This window comes from Sapajus apella, unplaced genomic scaffold, assembly GCF_009761245.1.
Source record: "Sapajus apella isolate SASKATOON/1434 unplaced genomic scaffold, GSC_monkey_1.0 scaffold2, whole genome shotgun sequence".
Taxonomy (NCBI): Eukaryota; Metazoa; Chordata; class Mammalia; order Primates; family Cebidae; genus Sapajus; species Sapajus apella.
The window spans coordinates 77,229,001-77,247,777 of record NW_022436942.1 but is presented as its reverse complement, the minus strand read 5'-3'; the positions used below and the strand labels follow the sequence as shown (position 1 = coordinate 77,247,777).

At 44.8% G+C, this 18,777-nt stretch overlaps 1 protein-coding gene and 2 long non-coding RNA genes across 3 annotated transcripts in view; all 3 read right to left on the bottom strand.

The window, feature by feature from the left end:
- The window catches only part of SRRM4 (serine/arginine repetitive matrix 4), a 172,288-nt gene that overhangs the window by 144,536 nt on the left and 8,975 nt on the right, over window positions 1-18,777 (bottom strand). The gene's annotated exons all lie outside the window — the stretch shown is intronic.
- LOC116525474 lies at window positions 4,377-6,382 on the bottom strand. The gene is made up of 2 exons (XR_004257696.1): window positions 5,439-6,382; window positions 4,377-4,533 (listed from the first exon to the last, which is right to left on the bottom strand). It is a non-coding gene; the product is annotated as an uncharacterized LOC116525474 (long non-coding RNA).
- Window positions 12,744-18,127, bottom strand: LOC116525470. The gene is made up of 2 exons (XR_004257694.1): window positions 16,939-18,127; window positions 12,744-16,898 (listed from the first exon to the last, which is right to left on the bottom strand). It is a non-coding gene; the product is annotated as an uncharacterized LOC116525470 (long non-coding RNA).

Below are 18,777 nucleotides of genomic sequence, written 5' to 3'. Positions count from 1 at the left end.
TCATATCTATTTTTTTGAGACAGGATCTCCCTGTGACTGGAGTGCAGTGGCGCCATCTCCTGCTCACTGTAGCCTCAATTTCCTGGGTTCAAGTGATCCTCCCACCTCAGCCTCCCAAGTAGCTGGGACTATAGGCGTGCACCACCACGCCTGGCTAATTTTTGTATTTTTTGTAGAGATGAGGTTTTGCCATGTCTTGAACTCCTGGGCTGCAGCAATCTGCCCGCCTTGGCCTCCCAAAGTGCTGGGAGTACAGGCGTGAGGCACTGTGGCAGGCCTATTCATATTCTTTTAATACCCAAAATTCTAGCAGCAATGGAAGCATATTAGCCTCACAGCCGAGCACCCGCTATGTGCCACGTACCTGGACAGTTTCTTCTCTAACAAATCCCCTTAATGGCCTGACAAGTTAGATCTTAATAGCCTCATTTTATGGATGAAGAAGTTGAGGCTCCAGAGAGGCCTCCCCATTATAGAAAGGAGTCAGGCTACCCAAAAGCACACAGCCGATCAAGATGGGGCTGATACTCAAACCCAGAACTGAGCCAACCAACAGCCAGAAAGCAACACTCGTCTGAGCCCTTCTTGGAGTGGGATTGGTCAGTATTGGTTTACAGGAGCAGTGCTGCTAAACCCTCACTCCTTCTAACCTAAAAAAGAGAACCATATTTCAACTCCCAAGACCAAAATTCAAGTTCGGATTTGTTATTTCCAAGCTGTGTGACCTTGGGCAAGTCACTGAACCTCTCTCAGTTTGTTTCCTCATTCTCTAATGGTGTCATCCAACAATGGCAGGTGGGTGAACTTCTTTTGATAGACGTCAATAATAGAACACTACAAAGGCATTACAAATGATGAGATGGATGGATATTTACATGGGAAGGTACTCAGACTGTATTGCTAAATTTGTTTAAGTCTGGAATAAAACAACATGTCCAATATTATCTCATATTGGTAAAGGGGGAGAGAAGGAGAGATGAGAAATAAGAGTAAGTTAGTGAGTCTAGAAGGATAAACTCCAAAATATTTATGTTGGTTATTCTGTTCAGTGATATTTCCACTTTTTGTATATCAGTATTTACAAAACTTGGTATTAATACAAGTGATGAATATTAAAAGGCTGTTCTCTCCTCAATCTTGTCCAGATCTGAGTGTCATGAGGTTGTGCAATGAATGGTTCGTGTCTTCAGAGTGGGCTGGGGAGTGGTTGGATGTGAGCCAGGGTCTAGTCTACAGCTCAGTTAGGCCAAAGTCAAAAAGAACCAGCAGCTATGAGGCTGCTAGGGAGGAAAGGGTTAATGTGCAGATCCATAAAGCTGACCCTGAGGTGGCCCACTTAGGAGACCATCTGCCAGCAGGCCTGCAGCTGCCAATCTCAAGCAGGCCCTGCCTTCTCACAGGCTCCTCCCAGCCCACACAGCTCGGAGCAGCCCAGATGCCTCTGCCTTGGCCTCGGTCTCCAGCCAGGGGAGATCAGCCTGGCAGATTCAACCCATCTCCATGCCTGTCTCCAGCAGAAGCATTAGTATTTCAGGAAATAGAGGTTGTAAACTCTTTCTTGCTTATGATTGCATTTGACCAATAGAAGCAATGGTGGTTTTCCCATTTTATAGCAGAGAAAACTGAGTCTTGCCGAAGCTCTATGACCTGGCCCAGGACACAGATTCTCCTTGGGAGACAGCCCAGGCTCCTGAAGGGAGCAGCAAACCCCCATGGCCTGATATTCTCCCGCAGGCAGTAACTTCTCCAAGAGAAATTAAGGAGCCAGTAGGGATCCCATATTGCAGAGCCCATCCCCAAGAGCTCAGGGCAGTTGGGTGGAGTGGGAAGTGGGGAGCAGAAGGCACTATATGGTAGTCCAGGAAGCTGGGTTCAGATCCCGGCTCTGCCTCCCACTCAACCTCATCTCCCGGTCTATCTAGAAGGTCTCATAGGCACGTTCCAGCTTTTCCATGGTGGGAAATCCAAGATCACTGGTCACCTCCTGACCCCAGGAAAAGGAGTCGTCACTCCCTAGTGTCTCTTCTCACACACCAACACATCACGCCCTAGCGTCAGATCCTCGTAGACCAAAAGAGGGGAGAGAAAAGAGTTAAGTTGAGAGGCAGATGGAAGAGGGACAGAATCCTCCCTGGAAACTGCCCAAATGTCAGACGGAGCAGCTCAGGACTGGCGGCCAAAGGAGGCAGAGAGAGAACGGAAAGCTCCCAGAACAGATGGGCCAGCCAGGGCACACGGGGGATGCAATGGGCATCATAATCGTAATATCTCAAATTCCTCTAGTGCATTCCTGTTTTCAAATCTCATCCAAATCCATTATCTTGTTGGAATCTCACAGCTTCCTGGAAAATAGATGGCCAGGGGCTATGAGACCCATCTGGCAAGATGTGGTAACTAAACTCAGAGAGGTTAAGAGCTTTGCCCAAGGTCACACAGCTTGTTTGTTGTCAGAACAGTCAAAAAGGAAATCAGATCTCCCGAATCCTAATTCAACCATCAATGGATGTGGGGATTGTGTTCCCCCATTTCCCATCCTGAGACCTTGAAATTGTGGCATTCATGATAAGTAACAACAGTAACATCAGTAACAATAATACAAACATGTATTGACCAATTACTCTGTGATAGTCATTGCTTTAAGCAATTAATGCATATCATTTCATTTAATTCCCACTTGGACCCTATTGGAGGTAGCTCTAATTTGTTAGCTCTAATTTGCAGAGGAAGGAGACAGAAGCCCATGTGATTGATGAAGGACACAGTTATAAAACGCTCGGACAGAGATGTAGAGATACACCTCCCTGTCCCTTCTCCACCACACCAGCAGTCCCCAACAGTGGTGCCCATTAGGATCACTTAGGGAGCGGTTAAGAAAAGCCCAGTGTCCAGGTCTCTTCCCAAATTAATTAAATAAGAATGTTTGGAGGTGGGTCCTAGTGTCAGTACCTTTTAACGATTCCCAGTTGATTCCAATGAGCTGCCAAGTTTGAGAAGCACTGTATATACTCTCCTCAAAGATGGTTCCATTGATCATCTCAGAGGAACTATGGAACAGCTGAGTTTCCTTCAGTTTCCCCATCTATAAAATGAGGCCCCTTCCGTTTTGACAGACTAGAGTCCATCTTCTCCAGGGTTGGGGTAGGAAAACGTTAATCCCTGAGTGCTTTGAACTGAGAGCTCCAGAAGCAGTTCTGTTCCTGATTGTCCCTTCTCCTCCTTTCCCCCAGAGTCAGCCAGAATTTGGGGGGCCTACAGTAAGCCTGTTGTAAAAGTTTTTTTATGTTTATTTGAAATAGGTTTTTGTGCAACCACAAACAGTGAAATCTGAAGCCAAAGGAACTGTGATCCTGCTAGCAGCCTGTTTTTATCTTCTCTGGGAGAACCAGTTGTGTGCCCCTGAAACACAGCAAAATAATAGCAGAGCGGGGAGCCCCCAGTTCCGCCAAGGGGACAAAGGAAAATGGATCCTGGAAGAAGGACATGTGGGTTGGTGGCAATGGGGAGATATTTATTTTTCAGACACCGGACATCGTCTTCGCTTCTGCCTTTAAAATCATTCCCCACTTCTTCCTCGGCAGGAAGTAAAGTGCCTTCTCAGTGCTTGTCCTCTTTTCTGAGTCTGGAGGGGAGCCGACAGGAGAGGAAAGGAGTCTTAGCTATCAGCCGGGCTGACTTGTGGAATGGGCTTGGATCAGCGGCTGCCATACTGTGGTCAATTTCCTTGCCTGTAAAAGAACTTTGCCTGTAAAGGAAGGGAGTCAGAGCTCTGATTCTGACCCACCCTTTGTTGGCAGGAGACTAGTTCTCTCAATCCACCTGTGAGCCGCAGAACGGCACCTGTGAGCCGCAGGAAGGAAAATGGAGAAATCCAAATGAATGGAGAATTCTGAACAAAACCAGACGTCCTTGGAAGCTCTCTGCTGAAGGCTCCCCTCCCCGTCTCAGGAGCAGCTGCCTCAGAAGCTACTGTGCTTTCCTAAACCCCTTAGACCTTGCAGTCCTGGTTTACAAATGCTTGAGAGACACATAGAAAACCTCCAGGATTGTGAAGTCTAGGGGCCAATGTTCTAATGAACAATATCCCATAGGAGGCGGGGAGCAGAATGGTTGGGAGTGACCCGAAAGGGATCAGGAGATGACAGACCTTGGATCTGGGGAACATACAAACTGTAGAATATTACAGTCTCAGAATCTTAGAACCAGGGACATAACTGGGTGTGTGGGACCTGAAGCTTACACAATTTTCAAGGTCCTCTTTAATAAAAAGAAGATCAAATTTTCAAAAAAAGTTTGGTGTCAAGGTGGATATTTAGAATCAGACAATAATAACACATGACTCCTTTTTAAAAGCTGAGAGAAACCACAAACATTCAAAATCCAAACGACAACATACTTTTTATTAATTAATAATGGATCCATTAACAATTCATTGATAATTAACAGCCTGAAACATCTCTATCATACTCTGTTCCTTGTACTTTTTGCCTGCATATTCTGATCACCTCTTCATATGATATTTTGTAATAGCATCATCTGTAGAGAGAATAAAGGGGTAACTCAGCATTTTCTCTATGATGGTTTGCTTAAGAGAACTGTGGGGGAAAAGGGGCCATGAAGATGAGAGGTCTAAGGGTTCCACTGAGATAGGAAGGCGGAGGAGATACATGGAAAGGACGGAGCTCCAGCTACTGCAGCAAGCCCTTGAGGAATTGAGGGTGACAAGACCTTCCAGTGTCCCTCTGATCTTTCTACTGCCTGCTAGGAGGGCTTCCTTTGAAGCTGATCAGAGTGTGGTATCTTAGCCACATATAGTTATCTCTATCTGGCAGGTTCCTCATTTCCAGTTGGTGACCTCCCCTCGGAAACTCTACCAGCTCTGCCGCTTAACAATCTCAAACCCTTGGGGGAAAGCAAGGAGGGGAAATAGGAACCGAAAACATGTATAAAATTGCCCTTATTTTTGACAGCAATCTACGCAATTGCTGACTTCAATCTTTTATAGCATGTCCCTGAGAGAATAAAAAATCAAGGATGCTACAGGGTCCTGGGGGCTGGGGCTCAGGAGATGTCAGAAAGTGTGAAGGCTCAGAGCTATTCAGTTTGGGTCTTAGATTGGATCACACTGGTGGCGGGGTCCGAGGGGCAGGTAGAAAGAACACAGTCCAAGTGGCGGGATTAAATCTACTTGCCCCTGGTCTTTGAACATAGATTGCAGCCCAAGACTAGCCATCTTCACATATGTCCTTTCTCGCTGGGACCCAGAGGTAGTTACATGGAGATAACTGGTAGCAGTGTGGCATGGTGATTGTGAGTACAGGGTGTGGGATTCAAACCCCTGCTTGATTCCTTACTAGCTATGTGACCTTGAATGAGTGTTGTCACCCCTCTGAGCTCCAGGTTTCTCAGCTGTAACATAAGAATAATGAAAATGTACCCACCTTACAGGGTGGTTGTGAGGCTGAAGCAATTTCACTCAAAGGCAGTGTCCAGCAGCATGGGGTAAACACTGGCCTTGGTGTTGACACCTAATAGATGCTGGGTATTAGTGTGATACTTCCTGTCCAGCACGGCCTTTGTCACCACCAGAGCCAGTGAGAGTCGCTTTCCCCCATACTTAGCCCCAGGGAAGGGCTGAGATTGGCTCTCCTAGTATCATATGCTAGTCCTGCGCCAAACCTGGTACCTAGGGTAACTGAGAACTGTAATGGTGTCTATTGTGGCCCTAGGTGGAATACAGATAAGGCTGTGTCAGAAAGGGAAAAGTTTCTGGAGAGAACGAAATAAAAATTTACAGCTCCTTATAACTACCTTCTTACTTGGTTTGCCTCACAAATGGGAAATAAACACTCCTAATCCACTAGATTTTCATCCTGTCCCATCCGTTCAACCAGACCCCAAGTGGCCGACAATTCCAGTGCCATTTCTCAGAATCTCCCAGAACTTGGAGAGAATGAATCCATCCCACACCCTCACTCTGTTCCTTGAGGGGAGGGACCGTATCCAGCTCATCTTCACATACCAAGTGCCTCGCACTGTGATAAGCCTACAGAACACATTCAGTAGACACATTAACTGAATGTGCAAATGAAAAAATGGGATACCAGTTTGCAAGGGAAAAAAACCATCAGAGCAGATAACCTAACTCCTTGAAGATCAAAGACAAACTTTCCGATAGTTAAAAAAATTTTTTTTGCTTATTTTCTTTTCGTAATCAGCAATCAACGAGCACTAATGGCATGTCAGGCAACTGGGCTAAGCACTTGTCTATCGTCATGTTAATCCCTCAGAGCCACATTGAAAGCTGTATTTCACATAGGCAGTGTGGTCTAATGGGTAAGAACACAGGCTTTAGAATCAGACCGAGAATCAGAATCAGAATAGATCATGGGTAAGGACACAGGCTTTAGAATCAGACCGAGAATCAGAATCAGAATAGATCATGGCTCCAGCATTTTCTAGCTGTGAATTTTTTTTTTTTTTTTTTTTTTCCGAGACAGGGTCTCACTCTGTCACCCAGGATGGAATGCAGTGGTGTGATCACAGCTCACTGCAACCTCCACCTCCCAGGATCAAGGGATCCTCCCCATTTCAGCCTCCCGAGTAGCTGGGACTACAGACATAAGCCACCATGCCTGGTTAAGTTTTGTTTATTTTGTAGAGGTGGGGTTTTGCTTTGTTGCCCAGGCTGGTTTCAAACTCCTGGGTGCAAGCGATCAGCCTGCCTTGCCCTCCCAAAGTGCTAGGATTACAGGCATAAGCCATCACTCCCGGCCTAGCAGTGTGATGTTGATCAAGTTACTTCTCTCTTTTGGGTTTTCCTTATCTATAATATAGAAGTAACAATACATACATGACAGAGTTATATGATCAAGTTACTTCTCTCTTTTGGGTTTTCCTTATCTATAATATAGAAGTAACAATACATACATGACAGAGTTATATGAAACATAGTAAGCCTTGGGAAAATTTAACATAATGCCTGGCCCATAGTAAATGTTCAATAAATAGCAACTGTTATTTTTCCTGTCCCTTTCCACTTATATGGAGAAAGAACTCATCAGAGAAGCCTGAGATGCTCACCTTAATATGTGATTCCTGGGCTGAAATGTAATTCTGACCTTGAGAGAGGTTGGTACTAAGCTTCCTTCCCTTCCCACTCACACATGCTATGACGCTGCCCTTTCCAGTTATCTTAGCACCCAGGGAAACCTGTGACAAGCTTTCACCAATGGAATTTAAAGAGGAGTGTTGAGTCACTTCCAGCTGAGGCAGCTTAGGGTAGGTGGGACCTCTCCAACTTTGTTCACTTTCCTCATCTTCCATCAGCAGCACGCCATGTAACTTTGACGTCATGCCATGAGGGTGGGTCCCTGTATGCCATGAGAGACACAGCTCTCCTTCAACCAACATGTGGAGGATGAAGACAAGAGCAAGAAGGCTGGGCACGGTGGCTCAGGCCTGTAATTCCAGCACTTTGGGAGGCCAAGGCAGACAGATCGCCTGAGGTTGGGAGTTGGAGACCAGCCTGACCAGCATGGTGAAACCCCGTCTCTACCCTAAAAATACAAAAAAAATTAGCCGGGCATGATGGCACATGCCTATAATCCCAGCTACTCAGGAGGCTGAGGCAGGAGAATCGCTTGAACCCAAGAGGTAGAGGTTGTGGTGAGCCGAGATCGTGCCATTGCACTCCAGCCTGGGCAGCATGAGCAAAACTCTGTCTCAAAAAAAAAAAAAAAGACAAGAACAAGAAATGAATGTATCAATGAAGCCACTGAGCTCCCAGAGTTCATCTGTTATAGCTGCCAATCTTCCCTATCCTAACTGTGCCACCCTCATTTGATGGCCTTTTTGTGACAATCCAAAATGATGCTATTCTGCTTATTCTTTGAGCCCAAATGGCATGTGCAGCCCAGGGATGATTCCTCATGGCCAGAGACAACTTTCCTTGGCAGAAAAATGGTGCTGGTCTGAGAGATTCATGGGAAAGAGGATAGGAAATGAAACCTCACCTGCCTCCCAGATTTCCCCATTGGCCTAATGATCCCCTGACTATGAACAGTGATGAGCTTCCATTCAGGTTAGGCTCTGGCAAAATGCCTCCCTTTCTAGCTGTTTCTTGAGAAAACTCACAACAAATATAATTATAGCCCAAGAATAGGGCTGTGCATGGTTAGATGACTTGTAATCACAAAATCTATGTTCCAATGGTAAATATATTTTATCTGTCCTTCTTTTTGCCTCTCTTTTTCCAGGGATGTCTCTTGCACCTAGAAATAGTTTAACCCAATTCCGACTAAAGCTCTGGTCTGACCTTGCCTACGTGGAGACCAAGAACACTGAGGTCTTTAGTACGGGGCCAGTCACAAGAAACACAGGGTCCACTGGGGTCAAATGTATCGGGAAGTTCACAGCTCCTTGGTCTGAGTCCCTTCTTTTCCAGTGACGGAGGTCACGAAGGGGATGCTAAGAATAAACTTGTGTTACTCCTCAGTTACAGATGACTAGGCTTATTTTAGCCAGTCACCTTGTTCACTTCAGCAAGAGAAATATTAGCTCACTGCTGTAAAACGACTCCGAGTGTGTGGCTAGGCAGCTATAGCATATTGCTCTTCTTTGATGTGTGAGGTGTGCTGGGCTCTTTTCCCATGTGTCATCTCCAGTGCTCACAGGCCTTGGGAGAAAGTTATTTCCCCCATTTTATAGATGATAAAATTGAGGCTTGGGGAAGTGGAATATAGTATAGTACAGAGGTTACTTTGCTGTACTGTAGAAAGTTATCATATTATGTAGTACGTTCTGTACAAAATACAAAATATCACGTGTCACAATACTGTACAAAGTACAGCGCAGAGCAGTAAGTGCCTTCCCAGCTCCTGGCGTTATTTTTGAAGTGTCAAAGGATGTCAACAAAACAGTACTCGTTCCACGTAGCACCTAGTATTAGAGCACCACACTAAGGCACAAATATACATAAAGTGTTTGGGAAATTTAAAGCACTATATACATGCAAAGTATTCATTAATAAGCTAATTAGTTGAATGACACGGAGGTAGCACAGCATAGAGGTTAAGAATATGGGCTCTGGAATCAGATGGGACTGGGTTTGATAAAGTTTTGACCTCTCTGAGCTTCAATCTCCGCAGCTGCGAAATAGTTACAAGAATATTTCCTAAGCTGGGCACGGTGGCTCACGCCTATAATCCCAGCACTTTGGGAGGCCAAGGCAGCCAGATCACCTGAGGTTGGGAGTTCGAGACCAACCTGACCAACATGGAGAAACCCTTCTATTTTTAAAAATACAAAAAATTAGCCAGGCATGGTGGTGGGCACCTGTAATCCCAGCTACTCGGGAGAATCGCTTGAACTTGGGAGGTGGAGGTTGCAGTGAACCAAGATCGTGTCATTGCACTCCAGCCAGGGCAACAAGAGCGAAACTCCATCTCAAAAAAAGAAAAAAAGAGTATTTCCTGTCTTAGAGGGCATTATAAGGCTTTGATAAGTTACTGCATACGAAATACTTAGTATAATACCTAACATATACTATTGTTACTGTTGTTATTATAAATAACTCTGTTAGTCTTAGTTGTTCCATCTATAAAATGGAAAAAAATGCAATTCTTCCAACCTCACAGTGATTTCATAATTTGAGACTCTTTAAAATGCAATATACCAATGTTGCAAATAAGATAAATCAGCCCCCAAACTTAACACAGGCAGGACACAGCTGGGAAAAGATGTGGCAGAATAAGATTGGGCTCCCTGAGGCTGCCCCTCCCTGCTGCCTTCCCCTCCAGCCATGACATTCAGGTGCTCCTGGCAAGACAAAGCTGGCATTGTCCCGACTCTGAGTTCCAGAGCCCCAGCAGCAGATCCGGCTCCTGCAGCCTCCCAGAACACTGCTGGCAGAACACACAGCCAGAAATAGCTTCCCAGGTGCAGGACTCTCCCTCCTGGACTTGCCTGATGGTATCACGAAATGTGTCTGCATAGCTTGGTATCCTAGGAATCAGCAGTGTGGGGGCTGGTCCTTGGGCCCCTCACATCCTTCCAGACAGGATAAACAATACCTTTGTCCTGTCTTCACCAAGATTGTCTCCATTATGTCTTCCCATTCCCACCTAGTAGCCAATTCCTCTAGCACTCATGGATTATACAAATATTTATTATGTACCTAGTCATGCCCAGCCTTAAACTAGACACTGTCCCACGATATGCATGACAAAATCTCTTTACATCCCAAACCACTGTCTTGCACAGGGCCTGTTCACAGTTCTAAATAAATATGAGTTGGGCATCAGTTGTGTCCAGAGCCCTGTGCTAGTCACTGGGAATAAAGAGATAAATAAGACAGATCCCTCTGGCCAAATATATACATTCCAAAACCAATTAACAGGTTTCGGGATTGTTTCTCGATTGACACTTCTATTCATCAACCTCATGGTTTATGTATTTCACAGTAATTATCACAGCTGGTTAGCCATGGACCAGCTTTTTTGGCCTTGGGCAAGTAACTTCACCTTTCTGACGTTCTGTTTTCTCCTCTGCAAAATGTGTCAGGAGAGGGAATCCGGCGATCAACGTTAAATGAAATAATGAATGCAACACCAACAGCATAGTAAATGTTCAATAGTTAGCACTTGATCTGATTCTTCCAAAAGCTGTAGGGGACTTCCAGGTGGGGGAAATATAAATACATCGTATGCATGCTACGACCCTCCTTTCCCGCACCAATGACAGACATTACTAACTGATCCAAGCACTCTTCACTACTAACCTCAGATACAGCCCTAAAGTCCATCTCAACACAGTGCTCCAGGCAACCACTACCAATTGGTTACAGATGTTGACACTCTCTGTGATCTTTTTTGCCTTATTGCTCTTATCCCCTCAGTTGCACGGTTCTGTAGCTTGGCTAGTGCTCTAAGAAATATCTCTTTCTGAACATTTTTCTTGGGTGTTGAATGTAGCCTCCTCAGAGACCAAGCTAGGTGACCCTTAGACCCAGATGTATGCAGATAGTGTCCATTAAATGTAGGTCTTGATTGATGTGCCTCTGACGAGCAAACTTGGCCCCCATTCTATTGACTTGCTGAACAATCTTGGGCAAGTCCATTTTCCTTAGGGAACAATTTTGATACATATTTTTCCCACACAGATAGTGTGTCAGGAGGATGCGGTAGTTAAAACCTTGACAATTAGTGCCTTACAAGCTTGAGTTTAACTCCTAAATCCACTTCCTAGCTGTGTCACCTTGGAGAAGGCACGTAATGTCCCCACACTTCAGCTTCCTCTCCTGTAAACTGGAGATAATGACAGTATCCACCACAAACACTTAAGCAGCTTGAAGTAGGTGTTGCATGTGCAATGGGACAACATTTTGAGACAATGATCTGTGTGGATTTTTTTTCCCTCTCCCTATATTTTCTCCTTTTCTTTTTTACCATTTAAGCTGACCATGGGTCCTACTCTTATTGCCTCAGGGAGGCATGTGTCAGGCTGAAAACAGAAAGAATATGAGAGTGTTTTTGCATTTGCTTTTTGGAAAACTCAAAGCCCTTTGGGGAAGGGAATTTATGGACTTAGGAGAGAATCATGAAGAAACGCAAAGGAAGAAAGATTTCTCCAGAATAAAAAGAGATTGCCTCCAGGCTGGGGAGAAGGGAGAGAGAGAGACCTATAAGGCCAGAAAGGTACCACATGGGCAGGGATGATGGACGCTTGCACAGTAATGTGTGTGGACTGATGGCCAATAGCCAGAGCTCTGCCAAGTTGGGCAGCCCTGGGCAAATAAAATAACCTCGCCGGGCTTGTGTTCTCCCTTACATTACAAGGCTGTTTTCAGTCACCCCTTAAGTGACTATAAGGAAGTAGAAATGCCGAGCAAATCCAGTGCTTAGAGAATGTTTACCCCTATATATATATATATATAATGTTCTTCCTCACTACCAGCGACTCAGTTTATGCTCCTCTGGGGTGCCATCTTTGAGTTGAGCTGTAGTCAAGAACACGTATGGTTAACTAATATCTCTTGTTCCCTTGTCTTGAAGGGTTTTTCCTCTTCATGGATAACCTTCCTGCTGAGAAGACACTTCCAGACTGGTTGATTCTTCTTCTGAGTGATTTCCCAGTTCAGGCTGGGACCCATCCCTACCCCACCACTGCTCTATTCAGCCCCACGAGGTCCACCTCATCTCTGCAGAAACTTCCTCCTCTATCTGAACTCCGTCTTGGGATGGACTTCCACAGAAGGGATCACCTGGAAACTCAAAAGCAGGAGAACAGTTGGGCCTCACAAGTGACATTTTCTGCTCCGTACCTTGATTCTGGGAAAAGTTTTATGGGAGAGAAAACTGTGGAAGTAAGCATGCCTGGGCTGACTCTGACCCTTACGAAGTGATAGCCTTGACCAAGCTGCTTAGACTCTCTGAGTTTCATATCTATAGTCTATAAAATGGAGACAGTAATACCGAATTCATAGAGTTGTAGTGAGGATGCAGTGCAATCTGTCCATAAATTGCCTAACACAGAGCTTAGTTTAGGAATAGAAGTTATTTTAAATTACACAGTATTAGTATTAACTTGTATGACCTTGGGCAAGTCACTTTACCTGCCTTGGCCTTAATTTTCTTTTTGATACTGTTAACTCCTGCCCTGCTTCCTAGTCACTAGTTATTTATAAACAGGTCTCCCATACTAAAATGTAAACAACTTGAGGCTAGAGACAATTTTATTCATTGTGCTTTGCATATGTGAAATCTCTTTGCACAAGTGAAAAATAAAAGGGTCATAGCATTTGTTGTGATCCTTTGTTGCCGATATAAATGAATATGCATGATTATTTAAATATGCACAGTAAAAAACCCCAGAGAAGAAAAACAAGCCCAAGATGCCTGTGGTTCTTTGGAACTACAGTATTTTAGGTGTTTTGGAGAGAACTAGGCTTGGAAGATCAGGTTTAACTTTATCCCTGTGTGGTCTTGAAAAAAATAATTTGAGCTGGTAGTTCTCACTGTCCATTAAATGAAATGAATAAATCTCACTTTACCATAAATGTAGGGAAATGGTGAAGAAAGGCACCATTTCTTACACCAATTGATCAGTCAGTAAATATTCTGACTGCCAAACCATAAACAACTCCCCATCAGTAGGTAACTTAGATGCTCCATGAATGTTGGTTGGATGAGGTGGATGAATGGGTAGATGGATGATGGGTAGATGAACGGGAAAAGAAAATAATTGTAGATTGGGCGAATAGACAAATAGTTGGAAAATGGATGGATGGGTGAATGAAATAATAAATGCATTAATTGTTGTTTGATGGATGGATAAAGGGTGGATGGATGGATGAACAGGTGGTGGGTGGATAAATAAATGGATGATGGAATAGATGATGAGTAAATGCATGATAAATGGATGGGTGGATGCATGAATCAAGTTCTCATCAAGCATGTAATATTGTGCATCTGAAGAATAACCATGATTGCACAATGACTGTACCTAAGTGGGTCAGCTTGGGCTAAGCATTGCAATTAGAAGTCCCAAATTTCTCACTCGAGAAAGACTTATTCTCCTTGTCTTTTTCTCATTCCTAGGGAAACTTGTTTCCAGAAAGGGTTCTACATTAACGTAGAGTCAGACTGGCAAGTCCCAAAATAAAACTATGGGGTAGTGCTGGTGGACAGACATCCTGAGCCACGTTCTCTCTGATGCATCACTGTGGCCCTGGGATGGAGCAGAATGGAGTCACGTATTGGAAGATGTAAACAGCTTGTCAAGAACTTTCTTGTTTCCATATCGTGCTCCTAAGTTTTCTCATCTCTCCTTATCGCAGGAGACTGGCAGAACAGGTGTTCCCAATAAGAGTTAGTGAGAGCTACCAGCACAGGATTCAAATTCTGGTTCTGACAGTATCTAGCTGTGCAAGTTATACACATCACTTAACTCTCTGATCCTTAATTTTCTCATCTACAAAATGGAAATTGCCACGGTATTTACCTCAAAAGATAATTGAGCAGATTAAGCGACATATTGCAGACAAAACATTTTTTTCAGTGCTGGGTGTATAGTAAGTAGTCAGAAACTATTATTAGTAAGCATTATTAAGCTTTTTGGCAGATGAAGAAGTTGAAAAATTTACATTTACGAGGTCACTGAGACAGAGGAGTGAGCTTTAGGGTGAGGAGACCTTGATTCCCATTTACTGTGTGACTTTGGGCAAATGCCTTTCCCTCTCTGAGACTTACTTTCTCCATCTGCATAATAAAGAATGAAACCCACGAACTGTGAGGCTTAGCATTCTTGACCAAGGATATAATCCTAGCGTCTTTTCTCACTCCACAACCACTATCAAACTGATTCACTTTTGAACATGTGCCTGAATGGCCAAAAGCAACCATTCCAAATACTCAGTCATACCAGGAACTAGCAACCACTTGAGTTAAGAATTTCTATCACCATCTTACAGATGAGGGCACTCAGGGTAGTAAAGGGATTTGCCCAAGGTCACACGGCTAGTAGATGGTGGAGTAGAATTCAAGCCCAAGCACATTAACTGCAAAGCCAGCACTCCTCTAACTACACAACACCCACCCTTTGCATGTGTCGTAACTAACATTTGCTTGGTGACTGGGAGTTGATGCTTTCCTTAGGCTAGAGGGTTAGAGAGGTGGAAATGCAGAGCGCACTATTTTCCAGGGAGAAAAAAGGCAAAAGGCTTTTAAGAACTGGAATAGTGATAGTAAACATCAGGGTGGTGGAAATTACATATTGCCCAAGTCAAAAGCTGGGAGTCCCTGTGGTGGAAGTCTCAGCTTGAGCTTCCCTGGAAAACATTAAATGCATCTAGGAGCACTCAGACCATAGCCTCTAGCCCCTGCATTCAAATCACCATATGGGGACAGTTTGAGGGTTGATTTGTTAAAAGGACATAAATGCTATAGAGGCAGGGTGGAACAGCCAGTGTTCTGGGGTGTGGATAGGAGTGGTCAGTGGAAAGCTATCATTTTAAATTTTTATTTAGTTTTACTATTTTTTTTTGGAGTTGGAGTCTTACAATGTTGCCCAGGTTGGAGTGCAGTAGCTATTCACAGGTGCGATCCCATTACTGATCAGCATAAGAGTTTAGAACTACTCTGCTTCTGACCTGAGGGCCAATTCACTCTCCCTTTGGCAATCTGATGGTTCCCAGCTCCTGGGAGGTCACCATATTGATGCCAAACTTAGTCCAGACACTCCATTGGCATAGCACACTTAAGCCCAGAGCTCCTGAGCTCAAGGGATGGATCCTCCTGTGTCAACCTCTCAAGTAGCTGGGGCTGCAGGCATGTGTTATGGCACGCAGCAGAAAGTAATCATATTAGTTTTTCTCTTTCCAAAAACCCACAAGTGCTCTACTACGAACCCCTTGTCAATGGCATTAATTGCTTGTGAGACCGTAGGCAAGTGACTTGACTACTCTGTGCCAGATTCCTTCTGTGAAATGAAGAGTTAGGCAGGGTTGAGCTACAGTAATCTTGAGGTCATCCCTACTTCTTCTAGTTGTCAAGACGTCTTTTCTTTGGGGGCCACATATAACCAGGACCCACCATGGAAAGTTTTCCTGACCTGCATGCACTCTTCTCACTGCAGTTTGGGGGGCCTCTTTCCCCTCAACCTGGTCCCTGCCATAATGGGGTATATGATGTTTCTTTCTAAGGCTATTAGTCTCTGTCTGGGTTCCCCTTTCAATTTTGGGGGCCCACTCTAATCCTCCCATGCCCCCAAGGCCATTAAGAAGAATGTCATTCTAAGAGACTCTCCAGGCAGGAAAAAGATACAGTATATACAGAGCAGTTGAGGAAGGCATGATGCTGGCACTCTATGGGTGAACAGAAATGAGGTGGATTGAATGGGATTGCTTAGGCAGTGCAGCCTGGGTCAGTTATTAAAGACAGTCACAGTGTTCCCATCTTTGCCTGGTGATCCCTGCTCAGCGCACAACCTCTTGGGGGGTCAGAAATCTTGCCCCCCAGTGGGATGAGAGCACCGAACTTGGAGTCAAGAGATCTGGAGCTTATTTCAGGTCTTCATAAGACCTTGAGCCTCAGTTTCTTCATCTTTAAAATGGACATAAAACTGGAACTTACTATGGTGAGGATCAAACAAGATCAATAGTAACTGTTTAACAGTGACAATAATAATGATATATCATTATTTCATGGTGTGACTTTAGGAAAATCATTTCACAACTCTGAGCCTCATTAGTCTGTTTGTAAAATGTGAATGAATTGATTTTTCTGTCTTCTTCCCCAAAGGAACTCTGAGCAGTGTGGTGTCTTGGGACTGGGTGCCAAGCAGACCATCATTTAGCTACAGCTTTGACACTAATTTTCCGATGCAGTGTAGAATTCCCTGTGCTCTTTCTGTGCCTCAGTCTCCCCATCTATCAAATGAAGAGGCTATATTTGAGTTCTGAATGTGCCCTCTGGCTGTGGACTAAATGCCTTGGTGAGACGACGAGGAGTTATAAAGAACTGGCCATTGAAATGTGCTCTAATGCGTTCCTGCAGCAAACAACCATCCATATGACAGGTGCCGCACCACTGCTCAGTTACCTACCCCTTCTGGGTGTGGGCTGGGTCCCAGAATCACCTGCCATCTGGCTGTAGATGAGAGGCTGGGGCAAAACACTGGCCAAACAAAAGCCCCTTATCAGCCGGAAGCTCTGAAATCTGATTCCAGAAACAGCCAAGGCTGCTCACCTGCTCTGCTAGGCATAGGCTGGGTGCAGATGGACATCTTGTCAGGATCCCCAGAACTGTGGGTGGGCAGCAGATGCCACAGGAGACCTCAAGGGGGAAGAATGTCATGTATCACAGGGTGAGTGGGGTGACCAGAGAGAACCAGTGTCTGGTCACCTGGTCACAGCAGAGAAGTTCAGAACCAGTGTCTGGTCACCTGGTCACAGCAGAGAAGTTCAAACAGGAGCCCTGCTTTTGGGCTAACATCAGTTCTCTGAACCCAGGGCTCACCTACAGGCTACACATCTTAGGCATATCTCTCTCCTGTTGCAGGCTTCAGTGTCCCTCTCTGCTAAAAGAGGAGCTGAGTTACATCAGTGGACCCCAGAGTTTCTTTTATCTCGTATCTCTTTCAGTGAGGAATGCTGAGACCGAAACCCCAACATATATGTATTTACTTACAAATTATACATGTGCACTATTGTTCCAATATATTACGCATGGTACCAAACAGATCCCTCAGCCCTCCACATGCAAAATGAGATTGGAGGATCCTTAAGGTTCTGTTAGCTCCACAATTCTAATACTACACCCTTGTAGGTCTCTGAGTTTTCTCATCTGTGCAGTATGTTTACAGTTGTATTGCCCTCATTAACAATTTATTCAACAAATATTTAAAGATCACAAACTTGAGCCACTGTACTAGATGCTGGGATACCGCAAGGAATGAGACAGGCACAGTACCCATCTGCAGTGGTTCAAAAATTCTCCCATGAATCAGTAAAAAAATAACATTGCTGGTTTTGAATATTGGCAATTCCATATGGTTCAGACTATCAGGCGTGAAAGTGATTCAATGAGGGGAAAGTGCTGCAATTCATGCATTCTACCAACATGTGTTTGGCCCCCTGCCTTGTATCTGGGGAAAGAGATTCATTCAACAAGGAGCTCATAGTCACAGTCCCTCTCCTCATCATGCCTCATCCATTAGGAGAGGTATGCTTTAACCTGTGATCGCCCAAATCCATATACGATTCCAAACACATTGAAAACAGTGATAAGAAAGTAATGTCTGTAATGAGGGGTATGACTTAGTCTCCAGCATTGTGGAAGGATCCCCGAGGAAACAGCACTTGCTCTGAGCTCTGGAAAGTGGGGTAGGTATAAGTCAGGCACTGGGGGAGAGGAAGAGCTTTCCTAGCAGCACGTGCAAAGGCTCCATGGCAGGAAGGAGCCTGGGAAATCTGAGTAACTAAAACGAATGAGATGCAACTAAAGCAGAGGAAGTTAGAGGTGGCGCTTTAGAAATGGTCTCAGGGAGGTGGGCAGGAACTGGACCATGAAGAGACTAGAGGCCGCAGCAGGGAGCTGGCTCTGTATACTTAAAAAAAACCATGGGTTTGGGCGTGGTGAGTCATGCCTGTAATCCCAGCACTTTGGAAGGCTGAGGTAGGTGGCTCACCTGAGGTCAGGAGTTCGAGACCAGCCTGGCCAACATGGTGAAACCCCATCTCTACTAAAAAATACAAAATTAGCTGGGTGTGGTGGTGGGTGTCTGTAATCCCAGCTACTTGGGAGGCTGAGGCAGGAGAATCGCTTAAGCCTGGGAGGCGGAGGTCTCAGTGAGCCGAGTTCACACTACTGCACTCCAGCCTGGGCAACAGAGCGAGACTCCATCTCAGAAACAAAAACAAGCATGAGAACGTGATAGAGGGCTTTAAATGGACGGAGAGAACACTTACATGGTGTAATGTGCTTTTCAAAGAGGTTCTTCTGGGTCTATATAGGGCATGGATAAGAGGGGCAAGGAGAGTGGAAGGCAGTATTGCTGTAAGTGGTATGAGATGGGATTATAACAAAGGCAATCATCCAAGCTGATTGAACATAAAACAAGATGAGAAATACAAAACAAAAACACCTCCAACCTTAAAACCGAAACCACAGTGACAGGAAGTCCAGCCAGGAGAGAAGAATATACTTGCAATCAGGCAGACCTGAATCCAGTTCCTGCTTTCATCACTTACAAACCATGTGATTGTGGGCACACGCTGAATTA